Source organism: Prionailurus viverrinus, chromosome D1, assembly GCF_022837055.1.
Source record: "Prionailurus viverrinus isolate Anna chromosome D1, UM_Priviv_1.0, whole genome shotgun sequence".
Taxonomy (NCBI): Eukaryota; Metazoa; Chordata; class Mammalia; order Carnivora; family Felidae; genus Prionailurus; species Prionailurus viverrinus.
The window spans coordinates 93,561,899-93,585,159 of NC_062570.1; the positions used below are offsets into that span (position 1 = coordinate 93,561,899).

Genomic DNA, 23,261 nt, shown 5'->3' on the forward strand with positions numbered 1-23,261 from the left:
CAGAAAGAGAGAGCTAAAAGGAACACTACGGAGCATCTAAATCAAAACTCTTCATTTTATAGATTCAGAAGGCTCAGAGAGGGGAGGTAACCTGCTTAGCGTCCAATAGCCAGAAAATAGGAGCAGCAGCATCAGAATGTTACCTTTCTTTGACAATGGCATTCGACAGTGGGAAAAAGCCATTATCAAAATGCTATGGTGATATGGAATGACATTTTCTATTTTACCTACAACCACCTGTTCAAAGTTTTCCCCAGGACTCTAGTGTTTATATCTTATTGTAGTGTCAATAGGCTACTATTGAGCTATTGAAGTTAATGACAGACATGGAGGTCACACATCATAAACATAACTTATTTTGCCAAGAAATGGCATTAGAAGACAAATAATGCCATATATATCATAGTCATTCACCTTTAAAAAAAAGGGGGAGGGGCATTTGACCCTATGAAATGACAAAGAAAAAAAAGTTCAATTTTTTAAATCATATAAATTTGCTGGGTGCCTGGGTGACTCTGTAGGGTAAGCGGCCGACTTCAGCTCAGGTCATGATCTTGCGGTTTGTCAGTTCAAGCCCCGCGTCAGGCTCAGTGCTGACAACTCAGAGCCTGGAGCCTGCTTTGGATTCTGTCTCCCTCTCTTTCTGCCTCTCCCCCATTCACTCTCTCTCTCTCTCTCTCTCTCAAAAATAAATAAACATTAAAGAAAATGTAAATCCTATCTGTTTGCTTTTGTGCTAAATTCACTATATTTTGCTTGCTTCCCCTATTTGTTTTTGCAAACTTCATCATGATACCTTCTCATTTTGTGGATTAGCTTCAGAAATCAATGCTACATATCTGAATAATAGGCAAACACAGGCAGGAGATTTAAAACATTAATAGCTGCAACTTCGTTACACTCTTATAACTGTCACAGAACAAGAAGTTGGAAAAAGAAACCTCATGTACACATGAATGTGCCCCTTGGGAAATCCATCTAATCATGTCAGCGCTATGGAACAACAGAAGTAGGGAAGCTTGTGAAGAAGACAAGCATGCCTTTGCCCACAGAAGCATATTGCCTTGACTATGGAGTTCCATATCCCTGCTAAGCAAACAGCAACAGGAAACCTAGGGGTCTGAATTACTGCTCTTTGAATAGCAGCTCTCTCAAGGAATCCTACAGGACACTCAGCAAAGCAGAGTTCGTCTTGTTGCAAAGACGGCATGCTGCTAGGTGGGTGCCCCTAGTAGAGAAGGTTGACTAGCCCCAAGTAGAGTCTATGAGGTCATCTATTAGGAAAAATAATGAAAAAAATAATGAAAAACAAAGCAATGTTTTGTTTTGTTTAAGATTGGGAGTTGGAAGCTTATGAAGCCAAACTTTTTTTTTGTTTTTCCTGCTATGAAGATAGATTGGGTATCTCCTCTGTGTTAGGCATGGAGGGGAGGACACAGAACTGCCAGTCAAGGAGCTGACCTCAGGGAGCCTTCACCCCAGGTCAGGAAACAAATAGGTACATAGAACAATTGCCCATACAAAGCAGTGTATAGGAAATGGCAACAATATGGTTAGAAATATATACTGAAGTTGAGAGAAAAAGAGCTGAGAAAGAGGCCCTCTGGAGCAGTGCCAGACTTCAGGGTCTGGCATTTATTTTCCAAGTGAGGGTTTGCTACCAGGAGAACAGCAATGCCTTTGGAAAATAAATAACTGGTGATAAAGGTGGATGGGGAGGAGAAGGGCAAATCAGGGCATGATTATAGTTATCCGGGCCTGATAAGTACTAAAAGCCTGAGTTAGGGTAGGAAAGGGGCATATTCTGGAGACAACAAGAAGCAAGAACCACTCTGTCTTGTCAGCCCCCAGGGACAGGAAGCAATTGTTCAGATATCATAAAAAAGCGAAAAGCACCAAAGCCTCTTCTGTTTGTTTCTAAAAGCATTAGATTTGGGGATAAGAAGCCGCAACTGATATTACAGTCACTTCATATTCTTTAAACAGAGGATATTGGGTCAAATATACAGTAGGCAATGAGGAGAATAATTCTCAGATGTCAAACCAGGCCCTGAATCCACAATCTATTGCCCTGTGTGCATTCTTTCTCTATCTTGAATCACAGAGAAAGATGAATAGCACAAGGCTCTAAGAGGCCCTTCAGAAGTCATGTGGGAATTCAGAACACTAAGATAAACTGGTGGGGATTATGTGTATGCATGTGTGTGTGTGTGTGTGTGTGTGTGCGCGCGCGCGCGTGCACACACGCACGCACATGCGCGCATGAGCAAGTGTTTGTGTCCGTAGAGCCTATAATTGCTGTGTGCGTGCTCGCTTTCTGTGCTCTTGCATTGTATGTGTCATAAGTGAAAGAACGTGTGATACAGTGAATGAGTAAGGAAAGTGTTTGGGGCATTGCCTCCTAACTGGCCCAATGCCTGGATATGCTGAGGACAGTAATTTTGTTTAATTGCTTCTTGGGAAAGGCAGCAAAAACAGTGTCCCAGAGCTATCTCCCCTTTGGCTTCTCAAGCATACCATGCTGGTCAGAGAGAATAGTCTTAGGGACTATAAGGAAAGGACCCAATCACCCCTTTCTATCTATAGAGGAGGGTGTCTTTTGATGGTTACAATGAGACAAGAAATACATAGTAGAGCCGTATGCAGCTAAGCATGTGATGCTTGTGTCCTACTGTCTTCAGGAAGAAGGCCTACCAACCACTAGTATCTGCTGAGATACTCAAAGTTGCCAGGGACCATGGGGGGGGGTAGTAAATGCTTCTTCATTCTGCCCAACAGAAGACAAACAATAAGGCCACCTAAAAACACTCGTGTAGTTTACCTGACGTGATCTCAAATGGTTGATACCGTTCAACTATCCAGAGTTGTGCCTTAGCAGCTGCCCTCAACCAAACTAGAGCCTGAAAAACTACTACAACAGACTGGCAAAGCTAAGAACACAGAAAAAAAAATTCAAAAACAAGTGAGGTTTAATGGAAAGAGTTACAGCTCTTGGTGTTTTGATTGCTTTACACTTAAAGAAACCAAGTTTAAGTGGTGTTCTGTTGTTGTCCTTGTTGTTGTCGTTGTTGTTTATATGAAGTAGACTCATGTGAGAGGCAACCTAGCAGAACAGAAAAAGCACAGGGCTGACCAACCTTTCAAATCAGCTGTGTCATTCATCAGCTCTGTGGCATGGATATGTCAACTGACCCTACTGAAACTTTGCTTTCCTCAAGTCTAAAAAAAAAAAAACAAAAAACAAACAAAAAAAACATGCCTATTTGCTTGTGGATCCATGTCATTACAAAGGTAAAGCATTGGGGTGCCTGGGTGGCGCAGTTGGTTAAGCGTCCGACTTCAGCCAGGTCATGATCTCCCAGTCCGGGAGTTCGAGCCCCGCGTCAGGCTCTGGGCTGATGGCTCAGAGCCTGGAGCCTGTTTCCGATTCTGTGTCTCCCTCTCTCTCTGCCCCTCCCCCGTTCATGCTCTGTCTCTCTCTGTCCCAAAAATAAATAAACGTTGAAAAAAAAATTTAAACAAAGGTAAAGCATTTAGAACAGTGCTTACACATAACAATAGACCAACAAGTGTCAACTATTATTGTCATTTTTTGTATTTTATTATTATTATTATTATTATTACTATAGTAGTTTTTGCAAGGGTACAATGAGATAAAACATGAAAAATAACCCACTACCATTACTACTATATAAAAGGTGGTCAATAAATTGGTGTCTTCTTCACTATTGTAAATCTCTAGGTACTACCTATTCTACCAGCATTTTGCTCTCCAACAGCTCTTATGAGAAGCATTTGGACTTGCTTGGAGTCTCAATTCAAGCATGCCACTATGTAAGTATAAGTAAAGTATCCATAGTGTGCACAATACAGTACACACAGTGTGAAGACCACAGATAATAATTCCCAGTCCTTGAACTCGGTGAGCAGTCATGTCTTTAAATGGATCACCTTAACAAATATTTGTATCCAAAGCCCAGTAAGTATTTCTTCCACCTTGTCTTATATTAAGGAGCAAAGGACATTGTGCCATATTACATGGATTACTATCTCTGGGTAGGCAGAACGGAGAGTTTGGGCACGGACTATGTCACTGCTGCGATCTTTGTAGTGACCAATTAAATGAAATCAAAGCTGGATAGAAGCACACCCTTGGCTGGTGCAGGTGACCAGGAACATGGGTGTTTGAGGTGGTTTAAAGAACCTCTACCAATGAACTGTGATTGCCTGAAGAGGAGTCTTTTGTTTTTGTTTTTGTTTCCACACTTCCAGAGAAGCTTGTAAACTCCCATTCAAAAACAAAAACGTGTTCCTAAGAGATGAAAGGGGCAAGGCAGAAACAGCATGAAGGCAGATGAAGTTGTTCCTCTGAAAAATTGATGGCTACAGCCAGATGATTTGCTGGAAGAACAAAACTCCTTAGGTGGTTATTAAAACTTCAATACCTATACACAGTGTAGGATTACAGAGAAGTATGAACAAAAGTAACCCTTGTAGCAAGTTACTGTGTGAAGCATAACAACTCATCCTTCCCACTCTCCACCTAATTCCCAGCACCTAATTCCCCTTGTCTCTTGATAACTTCTGAATTCCATTTGGATATGTATTTGACTGTCAGTTCCATTCCCTTGAGGCCAATGATGAGTCAGTGACTGGGCATATAACCTAAAAGTCCGGTTAGATTAGATCTTAGGATGCTCTTTGGAAATGGTAGGACAAACTTGTGAATCTTTCTTTGGTGGATGAATTAGAGGATGTAAAACAACAGTCTGAGGATGAAAATGTTCCATGGAAGAAGGCTGAGCTACAAGAATTACACAGAAAATAGAGCAGGGTCTCCTATGACATGGTTAGCATCTGGATCAAACCATGCCTGAACTCTATGTACCACAGTACTTTTCAATTGTGTGTGCCAATAAATTCTCTTTTTTTCTTAACTTAGCTAGTGTTATTTTTTCTTATTTCCAATCTAAGGCATCATAATTGATGTAAAACTCAAGAGATTGACCCCACAAAAACAAACCAAAAATACCCTAATACGGATGGATGGAAACCATCTATCCAGAACAAATGCAACAAAAATTTATTTCAATGATTCTATCTTTTCTGCTTTCCAAGCTGTCAGTTATACCCAAAATATCAGAAACTTCACAATTTCAAATTCAGAAACTCATCTTCAAAAATGACTTTTCCTTTTTCACTAAACTATCAGCCCTTAATTATTTTTAATTTTGTTCTGCCTGAGGCACATGCCTTGTGACTATTTCATAACACTGTTATATGAAAACACTGTTCATATTTTCACAAAGGCTTGAATGTTTTTCATGTGCAAACATTCTGCTTAAAGTTTTACACACATTACCTCAAGTATAATTCATAAGTCTACACTGTATTTATTCCCATGTTGCAGATGAGAAAGGTGAGGTTCAAAAGAGTAAGTAAATCACCCGAAGTCACGGATCTAAGAAGTGAGAAGGCTCAGTTTGATTTGGCTCCCATGCCTATGCTTTTATGTCAACTATCTTGTGGGATCATCATATGTCCCAAATAAGAGATATGCAGAGTGCCTGGCAGGTAGCTAGTACTCGGCCTATGGCAGCTCTTAGCGTTACTGATGGAGCTATGCTTTGGCAGATAAAAAGGGATTCTAAAATCTCTAGTATACGAATCTGAGAAAAAGCAAAAAGTATCCAATAACACAAAGGTCCCTCATGACTTATTTGGTTCTGAACTACCCATCTTCCATGTCAGGTGAGTATCCGGGCATATTTGCAGGGGCGCCGACAAACAGCTTTCACGGGGAAAAGAGGGAACTTCTGGGTGTCGGCACCCACTGGCTGCCTCAAACTTATCGGTGATGCTCCAATCCTTCCTATTTCCTCACTGCAAACACCTAGGGGATGTGTTGAGCCTCATCCCCGGCCAGACTGAAAGGCCCAGAGGCGCCTCACAATGAACAGTGCACAGAGAGCGATGGGACTGGAGCCTTTAATACAGACAGAGCCTCTGTCCCTTCTTGGCTGCAGCGAACAGCAGCAGGGTAGGACGTGAAGTGATGGCGCTGTGCCGGCAAAGCACTTTGGCACATGCCGGGATATGAAAGGCTCTAATGAGACCCATTTCACAATTCACTGGCCACGTGCATTAAGCAGGCAAAGATTTCTTCCTAATATTCCTGTGATCTATCCTATGGCCCAGGTCTGCATGCGACAGGGTTCACCCCCACCCTACCCCCACTAAACCAGATCTCTCACTGTCCCCTCACTTCACTTTCTTTGGCAGTAAAAGAAGCCAGTGGAGAGGCAGCAACCTAGCTTTAAAGAGACAGGAGGCATTTCCAACTGTAGATCTCTCCTGGGGTCTACGGGAACCTTCCACAGACGGGCAGTGCATGCTAATCCCTCCACTGGTTAAGAGACTGGGCTCCTTCATAGTAAAGTCATTGTTCTTTCTAATTGTCAGGGACTGCTGCTCTGCACTTGCCTGGAGCCATCCAATTAACATATCACCACAACACCAACCATTATAATATGTTCTATGTCCTACCAACAAGGGAAAGCCCCAACCCTGCTTCCATCCACAGCTTCTATCTAATTAGGTCTTTAATGTGTAAACAGACGGGGAAAACAGAAACGCGGATAGAAGGCTGTATGTCTGACTCACTTTCTGCCTAAAACCAACCTCATGGAGTTGGAATATTTCTGTTGTTAATGGGGAGTGAGTTAAGAAAGTGAGAACAAAAGAAGGGACTGGAGAGAGGAGGGAAAGAAGGGGGAGGTAAGGACTAAGGATGGAGAGAGACAGGGAGGGATGAAGCGAGGATGAGAAGGAGAGGGGAAGGCTGTTTGCTGCTTTGGGGAATTGAAAAAAAACATGTAACTTCTGCTGGAAACTATTGCCATGGCAACGTGCAAACAATACAGAGAAAGCCTTTATAGTTCCATTCTTGCCTTCCTGAACACCACTGTGTAGATGTTAACTCTTTTAGGGTGGCTTCTGACTTTCTGCCTTTTCAGTTAGAAGAAAGCAGTCCCCTGGCTCATTCCCCATAATGCATTTGAATTCATTCAGCCACACACATCTCTGGTCCCTTCTCAGGTGAGTCTCTCTAGAGATCAGCTCACTACATTATCAGCATTCTCTCTGCCCAGATCAGAACAGCCAGGCTCATGGTAATCTCAATCTGTCAATCGAACACCTCCCCAGCTCCCGCATTCCCCTCATTCCCATGTAAGGCTGTAAAATCAGCACAATATGAGATCTGGCTCAGATTCAACTGTCAACCGTTCAATTGTAAATCATTGCATTTTAAACCATTCGTGTCTACATTTTGAAATGTCACGCACCTTTTTAAAAACCTCTGCATACTTAGTTACTAAAGTTCTCACCATCATAATTAGGTCATCGGTTCAAGAAAACCTGTCTACTGTCCTGAGAATAGTACTACAATTCTTAGGCTCAAAAAACTATAAAATCATCAGCTGTTATTAACAACAGCACACCTTTTTAAACATCACAAACCAATCAATCAACTTGTTCTAGGAAGGACCACATCACAATAACAGATGACTGTAATAACAAGAGGACAGTATTAGTCATAAGAAAAAGACCTTATATACTATTTTTTTAATCTGTGAAACCAATCCCCATCCCAGATACCCACCTTAGCAACAAACACAGGAATATCATTGAATGGCTACATTCTCCCACATCCCATAAGTGACTTGGCCAAAACTGATTGGATAAAACAAATGGACCTCTCCAAGAAAACAGTGTTGTCTCAGCAGTTTGTAATTTGGCAAGAAGCAGAGACCAAACTTAGCATTTGCTCTTCTAAAGGAAACTTCCCTTGCACACCACCCCTTCTCCCGCCACCACGCATACCAGATCCCGATGCTTTATCACAAAGGATGGAGTTACTAGGCAGAGGGTATTGCTTTGGAAGTTCTGGGACCAAAATCTTGTTGAGAGGATTCAAAGGTATAGCTAGATTTAAAAAGCACTGTGAAGCACTGGTATTAATGCTCTCTTATTTACTATTATTAGAAATTAATAATGGTAATCCCTAAACTGGAAAAAAGAACTACAACTAAAAGAAAACTTAAAAAAAAAAGTCTAAAGGAAAAAGAAATGATCGAATTCAACAAATTCAAGACATTGATTTACATTCAAACATTGAAGAATAAAATAAAGCCATAATCAGTGTCTTACCATTTAGCACCTTATTTTTTTCATCTAATCCAGGTCTTCTGCTGTTTCTTATGAAGGGAGGAAGTGTCCTTCTGAAACATGATGCTGGAACATCTTCTGAGATATACCAGGCTCCATAAAGTCAGCTGTTTCCATGGTGTAAAAGGTGACTACAACCCACCAAATGTTATAATCCAGGCATTTTCACTAAAGAGACCATCTTTTTTCATCCTCCCACTGCATGAGTCCATATTTGGGCAATACGCACAATTAAAAGGCATAGTCTCTTTCCAATAGTCACTCATGAGTAAAAGGGCCACTTCATATAACTGCACAGGTTGTGCAAAATGTCCAACTGCAAGGAACACCTTCCTTTTCGTAAACAATATGCTTTGTGAACAGTGCCACTGAAGAGTCTGCATGGCAAAGCCTGTAGTGAGCCTATTGGCAGCTATAAATTAGAGCATAAAATTCACACTAAAATATATTTATAGAACTATTTTCACAATGGCTATCCTCAAAGACAGCTATCACCAATATTGCAAAAACCCAACTAGAAATCATGCAGGTACTCCTACAACTGCATATGGTAATTAAAACCCCTTTCCTTTTGGCTCAGTTTATGGCTCAGTCATGGCAACAATGCTTACCTGGGTTAGTTCTAGAGGGATGACTGGCAAGTATATGTTTTCAATTAGGGAAAATGGAGAAACAAATTGCAAAGTAGTTCTGACACATTGGGTCCCTAAATGAAAAAAATATTTAAAGGTGATTCCGATGGTGAAAATATTGGAAAAATGATGGCCTACACCACAAACTGAATTGAAGGAACCTCTTCACTCTAAAAATGTGTTAGATCATTAGACCAGTCCACTCATTTGTTGGTGCTACCAAACTCATTGAGAACTCCTGCCCATTATGTTAGTTAGATACGGGATACGACAAGGTGAGTAAGATGAGGCCCATATCCTAAAAGAGGTCACAGTCTTGTAGGTTTTAGCCAAATAAATAGGTGTTATAACAGTAATAAAAGCTATTATAGATTTATTATTATTAATTATTATTATTATTAAAGTAATCTCTACACCCAACGTGGGACTCAAATTCACGACCCTTAGATCAAGAGTTGCATGCTCTATGTACTGAGCCAGCCAGGTGCCCCTAAAGCTATTACAGATCTCTGAACAAAATGCTGGTGTACAGAGAGGATAGGGGGACTCTGCGGGTCTAGGGATACCAGGAGAGGTTTTTTCCAGAGGAGATAATTTGCTGTGAGATTTGAAGTATGAGTATATCCTAGGCACATGGATGAGGTCTCACGAAGTTTGAGCCAAAACTAGCCTAGGGTATCTCCAGAAGAATAAAATACTCAGTAGATTAGGCAGGCAAGGTAGTTCCTATTGCTATGAATAGGCTGGCCAGATTCTATTATCAAGAGAAGAATTTTGATTTTATCCTGTAAATGTATTTATAGAATATAGAGAATGGGATGTCCAGATTTATTTCTTAGGATGATCCTTTTAAAGAAAGAATGAATAATGGACTACACTGAAGAAGAGCTGGCGTCATCAGAAGACATCTAGGAGAGAAACAATGAAATCCAGGCAGGGGGACAAAAGAGCTGAGTTTAAGACAGAGAGTAGATTGATGATTGATTTGATGAGTCACTGGATATGAGGGAGGTAAAAGAGGTATTGATATCATTTGAAACTGAAAATATATAGGCTTCCAGAGGGCAAACAATCAGTTACAGTTGGGGTATTAAGTTTGTAAGGTCTACAGCAGACCAGATAAGTGAATAGGAGCTTGCTGGCAATGGAGACTTAGGAGCCACAAGGGGGGCTGAGGCCAAGGATTTAGTGTCATCTCTTAAAATAAGCCCAGGTGACATCTCCTAAGAATGCAGAGAGAGAAAGAGACAGACAGACAGACAGACAGACAGAGAGAACATAATAGAATACAGTAGAGTAGAGTAGAGTAGAATAGATTCAAAGGAGGAAGCCTTCAACAGGAAGGCTGGAGGAGGGTGAAGTGAAATTAATAAAGGAAAGGATAGTGAGCAGCACCTTAAACTTCTGGAGGGGTTTCAGAAAGCCAGAGGTAGTAATGGCATCGACAGCTACAGACAGATCAATTATGATGAGACCTGAGATCAGGCATTGGGTGCCTCCCATTAGGAGCATCTCTGGTTTGTATGATATTGTAACTAAACACCAAACTTAATATTAACATTGACCTCATTTCCCATACAGCTTTGAACTTCCAGATACTCTCAGGGCAATTTGCAAAGCCGTTCTATTAGTATGTTGAGTGAGGTAGGGCAATTTTCCCCAAGTATTTCTTACTTGTCCCTTTCTCACTTAGGGACACACTTGGACATTATTGAAGACTGATAACAATATGCAAGGTATGTGACCTGAGCATCTCGGTATAACCTTTGTTTCAAGAAACAGGGAAAACGAAGACTGTAGCCATCTCAATCTCAATTAAAATATTCAGACTGAGTACTAGGCTAGATGATGGTGAGCTGGCAAGTTTATTTGTTACCAAGTCAACAAGTCTGAATTTACTGATTCTCAGGTTCTAAAGCCAGAAGAAATATGGTTTCTATTTCTAGCTGCATTCATTAGTTGCTATATAACCTTAGACAAATTATTTAGCCTCTTTGTGTTTCAGTTCTCTAGATGAGAATTAAGCAGAAAGCTGTATAATTTTGACACAGTGCCTGGTGCATACCAAATGCTCAATAAATGGTAGTTCCTATTGCTATTAGGAAATTATCCTCATGATCTCCATAAGTGTTAAAAGCTTCCTTCCATGAGCATAGAAATCTACCATCAGCTGATGCCAAGGTTGAAATAAAAGTTTATTCATCTTACATAAGTTTTTTCATCATTTTTAGACTTCATTATAAAAATGACTGACATTAGCATTATCAAAAGTAATATTACCAACTTTGATGGTAAGTTGGCAAAATCTTTCATTTACATATTCAGTATAAATATAAAGCAAAACACTGAAGAGACTTTCAGTTAAACATTCCCATTTCTGTGAAAAATAACCAAAGATTTCAATGAAAAGAAAGTGAGCTAGCATTTATTGTGAACTGATCATGTGCCAAATGCATAGACATCTCAATGCTCCCAAAATAACTGCAAAAAAAAAAAAATCTCTATTATTACAGTTGAGGAAACTGAGGCCTAGAAAGGTTAATTTCTACTTAGGATCCACCAGCTAACAGGTGTGAAACAAATTTGGAATTCAATGTCTATCTATTCCAAATCCCATTATATTTCCCCTACAAACACTTTTAGAGATTTCCTTCACCTTTTTATCCTATGTGTCTACCATTATAACATTCATTTTGCTTTCCTCTTAGAATACTATACTCTACATTTTAACAACTATTATCCCAAGATCAGGGATTAATATTTTCAGTTTCTAGAAATCCTGAATTCCTAGGTAGTCAATTATAAATTCAGAATCCAAAAATCTTAGCTTGAAGAAACCTTAGTTTTTACATTTAATAGAGGAGAATAGAAACCTGACCTAAATGAGATAAAATGACTCAAACAAATTGTTACAGTTCCTTACTGATAGCATCAAGAGTAGGAAAAATACACTGTATCACCCAACTTTCAGACCTCAAGATTTCCAACATAAGGGAGCCACTCAATAGATGCTTAATCTGTGTGTATGTGTGGGTACAGATATCACCACACACATGCACACACACACAGAGTCCGTACAGCCATTGGCATTTCTCATTAAGCCTCCCTAGATTCCTGAAAGCCAGGTTTCATGTTGGTAGGCTGGTGCGAGCACACAGATACACATGCGTTTGCGTTTTTTGGAGGGGATGTCTCAAACCAAATTCAATTAGCCATTCAAAGAATATCTACTGCATGGACACTGTTTGTCAGACACTCTTCTGAGATGCTGAAAACATGCCAGAAAACAAATACAATCCTCGCCGTCAGAGAGCGTTACAAGCACACTGTCTCAGCCACAGGATCTGCCCGCCCAAATTTCAACTGTCAAATTTACATCTCCCCAGAGGAATCCTTTTGAAGAAACAGTAAGAGGCAAGAGAGTCTTGATCTCCCCGGAGACTCCTCCAAGACACCATTTATAAATCGTTAATTTTTTATGTCTGTGTGACAAAGTACTTGGCAATCTAAAGAAAGTTTATGTGGACACAGAGTATGTTTTCCATAATTCACAAGGTATGCTTCAGTCGTTTCTGGAGGGAATGACACTCACTAAAGCAGTCCCAAATACACTTTAAAAGCGTGTTATCTTACCAAAACAAAACAAATGAGCAAAGGGGAGGAGGGGGAGAGAGAGGAGGAGGAGAGGGAAACCAAGAAACAAGACTCTCAACTATAGAGAACAAACTGACAGTTACGAGAGGGAAGGAGGCTGAGGGGGTGGGTGAATTAGGTGATGGGGATTAAGGAAGGCACTTGTCAGGATGAGGACCTGGAGATTCAAATAAAAACTTAGAAGAAAAAAAGTGTAGGATCTCGCCAAAAATAGTTGTACCCATCTGTGTTACTCTGACCCTATTAATGCATTTCTCCTTTTTAAAATCTATACCAACATGAATTTAGGTTAACTGCTTCCCTCAAACAAGACAATATCAGGTTTTTTTTTTTTTTGGTAAACTATGCATGAAACTGAAATCATAGATGCTCAATTTAAACGTGCACTTATTAAATGCCTACTGTACATAACATACGCGATCTGATTTCATCCTCATGGCAGTCAGTTCTATACGGGTGTTATTACCTCTAGTTTACAGATGAGCAAACAGACTCTGAGAGGTTAGATAGTGCATGTAACACTCATGACCCAGTGGAAAGCTGAATATTCAAATTCACTTATGACGCCAGAGTCCACATTTCACCTTTAAGAAGCACCCAAAAAAGTAAAATTTGTGAAATGGTAAGAACTTCCACCGAAGTGAAAATGATTAGCTTTAAGATGTTTTTCCAAAATTAACACAGATTTCAAACCGCTTTCCTAATTGGAAAGAAAACAGTATAGAATTCCAGTGGGCAATTCCTCAGCCTGACTTTCCCGTTATCACCCACAGATAAGATATCAAGAATAACAATAATTAAAACAGTAGGACTCCTTTTCCCCCCAGAGAACAGGTCTCTGGAAACATGTTGACAAAAAGGACACAGCACAGGGCTGCTGTGGTAGACAATGAAATTATGAGCAATGACCGTGACTGGCTGCCTCAGAAAACCACTGGTAAGTTGATGTTGGAAGATTTGAACACACAAAGTAGAAGACAAGCATGTCTACATGGACTCTGGATTTCATTCCCCTGTCAGGCCCTTATCCTATCACAAAGTGAAGATTTTCAACTAACATAGAATTCATTATAATTAGGAAGGCTAGGCATTCAAATTGTGGACTTCGGGGCCTTAATATTAATGGAATTTTATACTAGCTACTTTAAGTTATATAATTGTCTAGAAACCTGTCTTTACTTTGAGCATTCCAGAGGCAGACAACGTAATTTATAGCTAAAATTATACATTTAATATACAAGAGCTATCACATGCAACTTTTAGACCGAAAGTATACACAACAGCATTATTTTTTGCTAAAATCTCTCTCAAGTATTATTTTTGCTGAGATTTATTTTTCTGTAACTTAAGGAGAAAATCTTGATTTTCAGCTTCGGGCTTGAAGCAGCATTTCCTATCTAAAGTGATCTATTACAGTCAATCTGTCCTGATAAGGCATCAAAAGAAGAATCTGGCAACTCCTGTAAGGTCAGTTGCGCATTCCCTAGTTCTCAAGTGTAGCCACTAGAACTGGTAAAGTGCTCGGCCAGCCTCTATTAATTCCCCAGCAAGTTAATCCAAATTAATCCAAGAACAACCATAACAAACAGCCTTCCTCAGAGGGTCTATTGTGCTTGGGGCTTTGCATAACATTACTTTCAAGTCACAAAGCAATTCTAATTTGCTGACATTATCATTCCCACCATACAGATGAGAACATTGAGGGTCAAAGAAAGTAAAGATATTGCCCAAAGGACACAGTGATTAAGTCAGAGAGGGGAAGATATTTGAAAAGGCAACCTCAAAACTTGCAAAATCCAGTAGTGTTATGGGCCTGTGGCCCTCAGCAGAATCCCAGTATACAAGTATCTACTCAGGAATGTTACTCAGTGGGTACGACCCTCAGCCCTGAGATAAGCTGCAGTGAGGTAACTTTCCTAGTCTAACATGGTCGAAATTCTTCCATCAGCCCACGAGCAAGTTGCCTAAAGTATTAGGCCAACTCTGAACGCCAAAAGGAAGGGGCTAACCCCCAAGCTGGCATGTCCCTAACTATAGTGCTGGTGAAGTGACTCACCGGCATGGAAAATGATGACACCCTTAGATGCTCCATCATCTCTAGATCTGAAGAACACGTTTAAGTGGAGGTGAGTGGGAGAACACGTTTCAGCCCACGACTTTAAACACATCTATACCCCTTTTCTCTCTCCGTCTGCCCTCCCCCACCATCCCCTTCTTTTCTCCCCTCTCTTTACAGAAAAGTTTGCAGGTGTGGAGGGCACAGAGAGGAGCTGACAAGGTTTAGGAGAGGGACACACTCTGAGATCTAATTGGAGTAGCAGTGAAGAAATTCTGAATTCCAGAAAAGAAAGAGAGAGAGGAAAGAAATAGAGAGGAAGGAAGGAAGGAAGGAAGGCAGGCAGGCAGGCAGGAAGGAAGGAAGGAAGGAAGGGAGGGAGACCTCCATTGATGGGCAGAGCCAGGCTGACTGCAAGACTGGATGGGTTTCCCACGTGAAGCCCAGAGCTGAGCTGTCCAGTAAAAACAATCAAAGTTCACTTTTTTTTTTTCCTTTTTCTCTTTTGTCACCTGTGCTAAGTTGCAACTGAGCAGAAACTTGAGATAACTTGAGTAAATCTATGATCACAAGTGGTGACTTCATTGTGGTCACGTAAAAACAAAACAAACGAGTAAACAGAAAACCTGCAAGGAATTTTAAGATATGCTGAAACCTACAAGGACTCAGAGGAGAAAAAGAAAATCCTGCACGATTATTTTCATAGGTTGGTAAATTTATTGCCCGATCTGTGTCCCAACAGGAAACATGTGCCCAGAAAAATAAATTAAAGAAGTGTTCAGCTGTAGGCTAGTTTAGTTAAGGAGTAATGAAAAGGATAAGAATAGATTATGTGAGTGTAGGAACAGACTCAGATGCTTTTAGCAGGGTGTTTCTGGTTTCTGTTATGATCTCTCTAATATAAATCTAACTCCATGGTTCTTAATGACTCTCCAGGGACCACCACTCACCAGATTAAATGTGCCCAACACCATGAAGGGACCCAGGAGATTTCTGCCTCTTATCTCCTTTGGGACATACCAGAGTTGAGGATCTTTTTTTTTTTTTAGTAGTATTAAAACTAGGGTTATCTGAGCTCTGCTATTAAAAAAAAAAAAAATCTAAGAAAGGATATGAATAGTGGAGATGGGCTACTTTTAAGGTCCAAAGTAATAGGAGTCTACTTCAAGCTCTCAGGACAGTTTCCTTCCTTGACCCTTCTAGATAAAAATGGCAGCTGTGGGGACAGAAGTAGCCCGGTCATATATGGTTGATTCCTATCCGGCTTGGATCCCAAACTGACTTTTGCCTGCAGTTCTAAGGCTTGTGTGAGTCACCTGTCTCATAAGGTTTGGCTGTTACCCAGAGTTATAGCTTGTCTAGGCCTCAGTTTCCTCCTTTTATTGGCATGAGACCTCTGAGGAGTCTTCTGGCTCTAAAGTTATAGGAGTCTATGATTCTGATAAAAGGCCCCCGAGAGGAATATAGAAGGATGAAGAGGAAGAGTTCTGTTAAACAAAAAATTAAAAGCCAGCTCCATGACCCTGGAAACTATGGAGGAGGAAGGAGATGGAAAGAGGGGTGATCCTACAGGAGATGGAAAGAGGGGTGATCCTACAGGCCCCCAGGCTCTCCAAGCATTTTCAAGCTTCTCTTATTTTTCTTTAGTGGCCTCTCTCTCCCAAGACAAAGCTGGCACCTGAGAAGCACTGGGGCTTAACACACAAACCTTTTCTTTAGCTCCTTATCTAAGTTGCCACAGGACAGTAGATTTCTGCCTTTTTTATCAAGAGCCCCGTTTTGGTGATGTTAGAAACGTTTCTGGCAAAACCCAAGCCAACTGCCCAAGCCACCTTCGATCTACGTATAGCCTCTCCGTTATCCAAAGAAGTGGTTAGTTTGAAGGAGGTTAGGTTGAAGAGAAGTGGGTCCTCCTTCTCTTTCTTAGCACTGGTGAGAACCTAGGTAATCTGAGGACCACACTGGAGCATGTGTGTGCAATACATATGGGGCAAACGCAGCCACCTCTTTCCACCACTTCCTCCCCCATGCCCACTCGCCCTCCCTCAATCCACCCACCCGCCAGAAGCCAGAAGCCATCCTTCATCTGCTCGGTGTATTATCATATTTTTGTGTTAATACATTCTGTTGATCTGCAATGTCAGGTTGGATAATGAAATTTAAATTGGGTCCCTTCGATTTCCAATGGCTAAACATTTGTGCATCTAACTCCAGGGCTGCCCTGCAACTTAAAGGCATTCTAGAGTGTCAGTCACACAGCACAGGCACCCCACACTGCAGCGCCTTTCTTGGGGAGATTTTTTTTCCCCTGGTGAAGATTTGCAAAGGCCTTTGCCCAGGATGCAGACAACCTGCATCATTATAACAAACCGGCTCATTGGTGAGCACAAGCTGAGGGAACATATGCCTGGGCCACCCTCTCCTTATTTCCTGGCCCCCAACAGCCAGGTCTTTAAAAATCACACTGAAAGGGGTGAGGGGATATAGGAACCGGGATTGCTAAATTAATGTGCATTTTCTTCATCAATAAAATAAGAAAATAAGGATCACTCACTGTATTTCAGACTGATCACAGCAACATCCAGATGGAAATCCAGGTGGTTAAGAACAAGCGAAAACGCATGATCTTGACACCAAAAAGAAAGAAAGAAAGGAAAAAAAAAGGTGGGGGGGAGGTCGATGAAGAAAAATCCAACTGCAATTATCCATCAATTTTAGTCAACATAGGCACAAATCCAACTGTGCTCTCTGCTGGTTTGTCTCCCCCAATCAATGCCTCATTCTGCCGCGGTCAACTTTTCTTCTCCGAAATTTCTTTGCAGATGTATTATTAATTCCCTCTCCTCTTGTGGGAAATTCAAAAAGAAGAGAAAACACCACCATAGCAGGTCTTTACTTTCCTAAAAAAAAAAAGCCCCAAACTTTCAATTCCAAAAATATCTCCTTGGCTTACTTTCTCCTTTATAGAGAAAAACGAACATACTTTTTCTTTGTGGATCCTCCGTTCTCCATTTCCAATCATCCTTTGGGGAGGGGGGGGGCAGCTGTTTTATTATTATTTATTTATGTCAGAACACACCAAGCCCCGTGGGTCCGACACTGGTTTATTTCATTTTTCAAGGCTGCCTGTGGGCACATATACACATTTGTGTTAAGATCCAGGTCTCACAAGGAAAAGCTTCCTCCTTCCTTTTCTCTTGCACAATCAGTTTATCCACGGCGTTCGGTTCCAAGAGAGAGCTGCGTCCCGCATCCTTCATTTTTGCAAGGCACCCAACCGCCACCGCCACGGAAAAAGTCTCCTTTTACATCACTGATTCCTCACCCCTTGCTCCCCCTTCGAAGAATTTGGGGATCAACTCCCCCCACTCGCCACCCTTCCGGCCGGCCCCTTCTCCAAAGATCTGATTAGATTTCTCATCACAACCCAGTGCGCAATTGGATTTTTGATTTCAGCCACCCGGCCAGCCACCTTCCCCTCTCCCTCCAAACTCCCTGTTATATCCTGTCTCCTTCCCTCCACCGCCTCTGCAATTTCATAATCTCACGTTAAATGGAGTGCGGGGGGCGGGGGCGGGGGCGGGGGCGGGGGTAGTGGAGGAAAATTTCAAGGCTCCGTCAGCTGTCAAGAAGAAACCCATTCCTCTCCCCCCCCCCCCGCTACTTTTTTTTTCTTCTTCTTTTTTTTAAGGCTCGGGGTGGCTTTCGTTTCCTCTGTCCCCGCCCCCACCCCCGGCACCCGGTCCAGATCCTCCAGGTGTTGCAGAACTCCGCGATCAGCGCCGGGATCACGGGGGAGACGCGTGACGCGGTCCCTCGCCGGTGGCCCCCGCCAGCCCCGGGGTCCCCTTCTCCTCCATCAGCGGGCAGCGCATCCGGGGGCGCCGCGGCGAAAGAAGTTCAAACTGGGCTTTTATTTCAAACGGGCAAGGCGAAGTGAGGGGGACCGACGGGGTGTGAGGCAAATTTAGAAATCGTAATAATAAGGAAAGAAAAAAAGGAAAATAGAAAACGGAACGAAGGAGGTGGAAAATTTTGTTAAATCCCTAATCGCGGGCTCCTCGCCTCCTTCTCGAAGGAAACTGCAGCTTTGATCTCATTTCCAGCTGCGTCGGGTGCATTTTGGAGCCACAAGTTGGTCTCTCTTCGCGCAGACCTTCCCGACGCTGGCGGGTCCTCCGCGAGGAGACGCGTTCCCGGGAGCGCAGCTGCTCCGCGCCGTCCTTAGCGCCATCGCCCTGGCTCGCGGCTCCCTGCGCGGCAGAAACCCCGGTCCCCTTCCATCCACTCCGGCCTCAACTCTCTTCCTCCCCCGCCCGCTCCCCTCCCGCCCCCCGCCCTCCCCGCTCTCCCCGGATAAATAAATGCGCTCCTTGTGCCCGCGGCAGCCTTTCTCCCAGCCAGTGCCACGTCCTGACGTTTTGGGTCCTAGCTCCCCAAACCTCCTCTCGGACTGCAGTCCCTTTCCTCCTCTGCCCCTCTTTCTTTCCCCTTTTCCCTTCCCTTTCTCTGCTTGTGATCAGTAAAATACAATTACCCAATTACCTCCCATCATCTTAGCACTGATTGGTCAATTGCATTAACACTTGAAGTCGGGGACGAGGGGATTGGAGCCTCTGCGGTGTGGCACTGCTGCCACCTGGAGGGCAGAGCCGGAACAGCTGAATTTCAAAGCAACCCCCACGCTCCGAGAGGTTAGTAATAGGCAAAGAAACTCAGGGATTTGTGTGGGAGAAGTTGTCAATTTTTTTCTAAAAGCCTGCCTGTTTTCATCCCGAAAGCCAGGAGTTGGAGCTACAAAGGGGAAGACATTGAAATCAAATCACCACTAGGATTCAAAAATATCACCAAACACACAAAGCTGTTGCTTTTCAGATTGCTGTGCAAGAGACTCTCCTCTCCCTAGCCAAGCAGGCTGGTCACAAGGTAAGGATTAACACGGTACTATTACCCAGGACAGGATAGGCTGATCAGAAGGCATCTAGGAGTAACCGAAAAGCTGCTGGGAAGGGAGACTGTGGTCCAGGAGGATAATCTCAACACGAGAAAGCACTGTAAAGGCGAGATAGGAGCCTTCAGCCTATGCAGCGTTGCAGTAAATTGGCCTGTTCAGTTTGTGCAAGACATCCAGGACAGCTTGACAACTCAATTCCAACATCCTTCCTCCTGGTTGTGGGCTTTTCCATCAACTCCTGTTAAGGGGTCGGGGTGGGGGTGGGTGGGGTGGGCCAAGTGCCACATTTCAATTTCACAGGGTACTCTTAGAAACATGGAGGGCCCACGAAATAAGTATTAGTACTACATTCATGTTGGTTTCTTTCTCCACTATATAATTGTCAATAAAAAAGTGTGTATGTTGGAGGAGAAGGGAAAATACATATATTTCAGGCTCCCTAATTAATGATCTTTGTGCTGATTTTATTTTTGAGAGATCAGAATACGTACTTGGCTTTAAAACAATTTAAACAAAGTGAGTTCATCAGAATGAGAAATGTCATTAGACAAAAAGATTTTTCCTAAGGGAATATCAGAGGCATATCCAACTTGACACCAAGTGTTTTTTTTTTTTTTTTCTTTCCTGTTCCCTTTATACTACATGGATTTTTTTCCACTTAGCATTTGAAAATGAAAAGAGAATTACATTCATACATGTATTTGGGTACTAAGCACATGCTGTAATATGTGTCTCAAATGTTCAGACTCGGTAAGGGGAAAGGCCTTTCTTTACCCATGGATTGTGATTTATTATAATTTCTACATCTTTTTGAAAAGCTCTGATGGAGTTATGAATTGCATCAACATGTAAATTTCTTGAGGGGTAATGGCATCGCTTCCAGGTTTAAATAAATGCTGTATTGATTGACTTAAAACATTAATGGGCAGTTGACTGTAACTTTGTCTTTTGAAGCTCTTACCCTTATATGCCAATTACAGTTTATCAACTAATAAACCATTAAAAAGTACACTTACTAGTTACTCTAGATAGCTTCAAAGGGGTCTACACTGGGGTTCTGAAGTAAACTAGAAGCCATTTGAAATGCAAATTTCCTTTTTAGGGACTTTGACAGCAAGGGAAAGGCCAATGATTTGTTTTTCAAAGCTGATTATTAGCTACCTACCAGACATCTTTAAAGCCTTTCAGAATGAATTAATCTATCAAACAAAGCAGCAGGGAAGGATCAGTGCTATTTAGCCAAAAAAGAAAAAGGAAGGCTTCCCATCCCTGTTTACCTTCTTATTCTTTTTCCACATCAGCTACCCATTCACACTATAGGACCTTGCATTAGTCATTTGTTTTTCATTTTTTGATTCAGACTCAAACCAGTGATTATGGGGCATCTATATGGCGTACTCTTTTGCTGACTTCTCATATACATCAACTTATTTAAAACTCAAAACATCCCCTTGAGAGATTTTTAAAGATGGAGAAGGGGACCCTAAAGCCACATACTTGGTAAATGCCATAGACAAGTTTTGAACCCAGATCTATTCAATAGCAATTCTCCTAGTTTTGCTACTACTTCTAAGTAGTATGGGGAATACATCTGAGACTGTCACAGGCATTCAGGCTACAGTTATCAGCTCTGGAGGTGAATGTGTAACCTGTGGGGAGACGAAAATGCCACATTTGTCCCTGAATGATCTTACTCAAGGAGAATTGAAATGAGTACTAAACAAGCTAACCATCATACAAATACACATGCAAACTAAATTGTTGTTTAGCAATGATGTAAATATAAACAAATATATAAATATCTGTTCACTAGAAGTTGCCAGGAACTGTCAACAAAGACAGGGTATGTGTTCAAGTAGAATTCTTTATATAAGCTCTTTTAGAAGAAATAATTACCCAATGAGCAATGGGATCGGTCCCATTGTCACACTTCCGGTTAGTCCATCTGAGTTGCCAAAAGCTTGGGGTGGACAAATGCCATTAAAATGAGATAGCCCTGGCGAAGAGGAACATGGTGCTGACATGCCAGGTTTGTCTGGGGGCATACAGGATCCTGTATTTGTTTTCCTCTCCTGATTTATAGGCATTTGGTTGGTGAAATGAAACTACCATGTTGTTTCCCTGTGTGCTGGTGACTCTACCTGGTGTGATCTTCAGCAAACAGCAGAGGACAGCATCTTGTAACCAGAAATACAAAATAGCAAACAGAAGGAATTCAGTAACTTTGCTTAAACATTGAGAAAACATGGACGTTTCTGTTGTGTTTATTAATTTGATTTCACAGGCTTTAGGCCACTGTATTCAATTCAAACACTTAGGATTTGGGTGTTTAGGTTATCAATTCTGGGAATAGATAGTCCCTTTCACTCTCAATTCTATTAAACAGGGCCACAATACCCTGTGGGATAATCGTATGAAGCTTGCCTCTATCGTCACACATAATGACATGTGAATTAACTTCTTTAGATCAACTTCTTTTGAAAACTACTTTAATGATAAAAATGCCGTATTTCGTGGGAACTTACTACATGTGTTATGCCATACAAAATGTTATGCTAGACAAGAATGTTGTATTTTAGAACTATAAGATATCCTAATGGTTATTCCTTCTTTGTTCCTTGAAATACAGATGAAGATACTAAAGTCCAAGTAGCTTTGCAGATTTGTTTCTACAATGGCTACCTCTCCACCCAGTTTCTACCCCTATATATAGTCTTACTTTTTGGTGCTTCCCTACGTTAAAATTTTTTTTAGCAATAACTGGCATTTAATGACATTTGTGAATGCCAAGTTCAAAGTATGTTCTAAGTATGTTATAAATGTCAATTCATGCAATCCTGTAAATAATTTTATGAGTTAGGTGTAATTAATTACCATCCCATTTTATAGATAATGAAAGTAGAGTTGAGGGCACCCAGCTAGAAAGTGACAGAGGCAAGATTTTTAGCTCAGATTATTTTGCTTCAGAGATCATGGTTTTAACAGATACTTCCTGTTATGATACTAGGATGGAAATGATTTGCTTATATCTGTATTCATCCCCCACCCCCGCCGCCCAAAGCATGATTGATTTAATGAGAATTTTTTTTGTTATTTCTAATATTGTGTACATAATTGAATAAGTGTCTAAGACTATATGACATTAGGAAATGGGGGAATATATGTCTTTTGCCTCTTACTGGATATTCTTTTCACTGTGGTACACAAAAATGTTAGAAAGATGACGTACTTACTGCAATTACTAAATAGAAAAAAAACTAATAAAAGATGTAACCACGTAAAATAATAATCAGAGAATTATAACTTTTGTATCAGCTAGCAATTTCTGCATAGTTAACCATCCCAAAGCTTGGTAGCTGAAATCAGTTATTTATTTTCTCTCATGAGTCTATAGGTCAGTCAGAGATTGGTTAAGTGGCTCTTCTGATCTTGGCAGGGATCACTGTTAGCTGATATAAAATAGACTCAACTTGGGTCACTGGGGCAGCTCAGCCCCATTTTGTATGTCTCTCTCCCTTCATCAGCTTGGCCTAAGCAAATTTCTTGGCGTAGTAGACGTCCAAGAGAGGAAGCAGAAAGGCATGGGTGCTTTTGTATGAATCACATATGGTGACTTTCTGTTGGCTAAAGCAAATCACTTAATTGAGCCCATTGTCCAGGGATGGAACAGGTCATCCTACCCCCGATGTGGGGTGACTGTAAAGTTACAAGATAAAAGAGAGTGAAGAATCAGAGC

General features: G+C 41.5%; 1 protein-coding gene across 4 annotated transcripts in view; it reads right to left on the minus strand.

Annotated features, from left to right (window-relative positions):
- The window catches only part of LRRC4C (leucine rich repeat containing 4C), a 165,309-nt gene extending 146,444 nt beyond the window's left edge, over positions 1-18,865 (minus strand). For 3 of the 4 annotated variants that reach the window (XM_047824183.1, XM_047824181.1, XM_047824180.1), the window contains exon 1: positions 17,126-18,865. The gene's annotated coding sequence lies outside the window, so the exon portion shown is untranslated. The remainder of the gene's footprint in view (positions 1-17,125) is intronic. The other variant, XM_047824182.1, reaches the window with a different exon arrangement.
- Between the last annotated feature and the right edge of the window lie 4,396 nt (positions 18,866-23,261).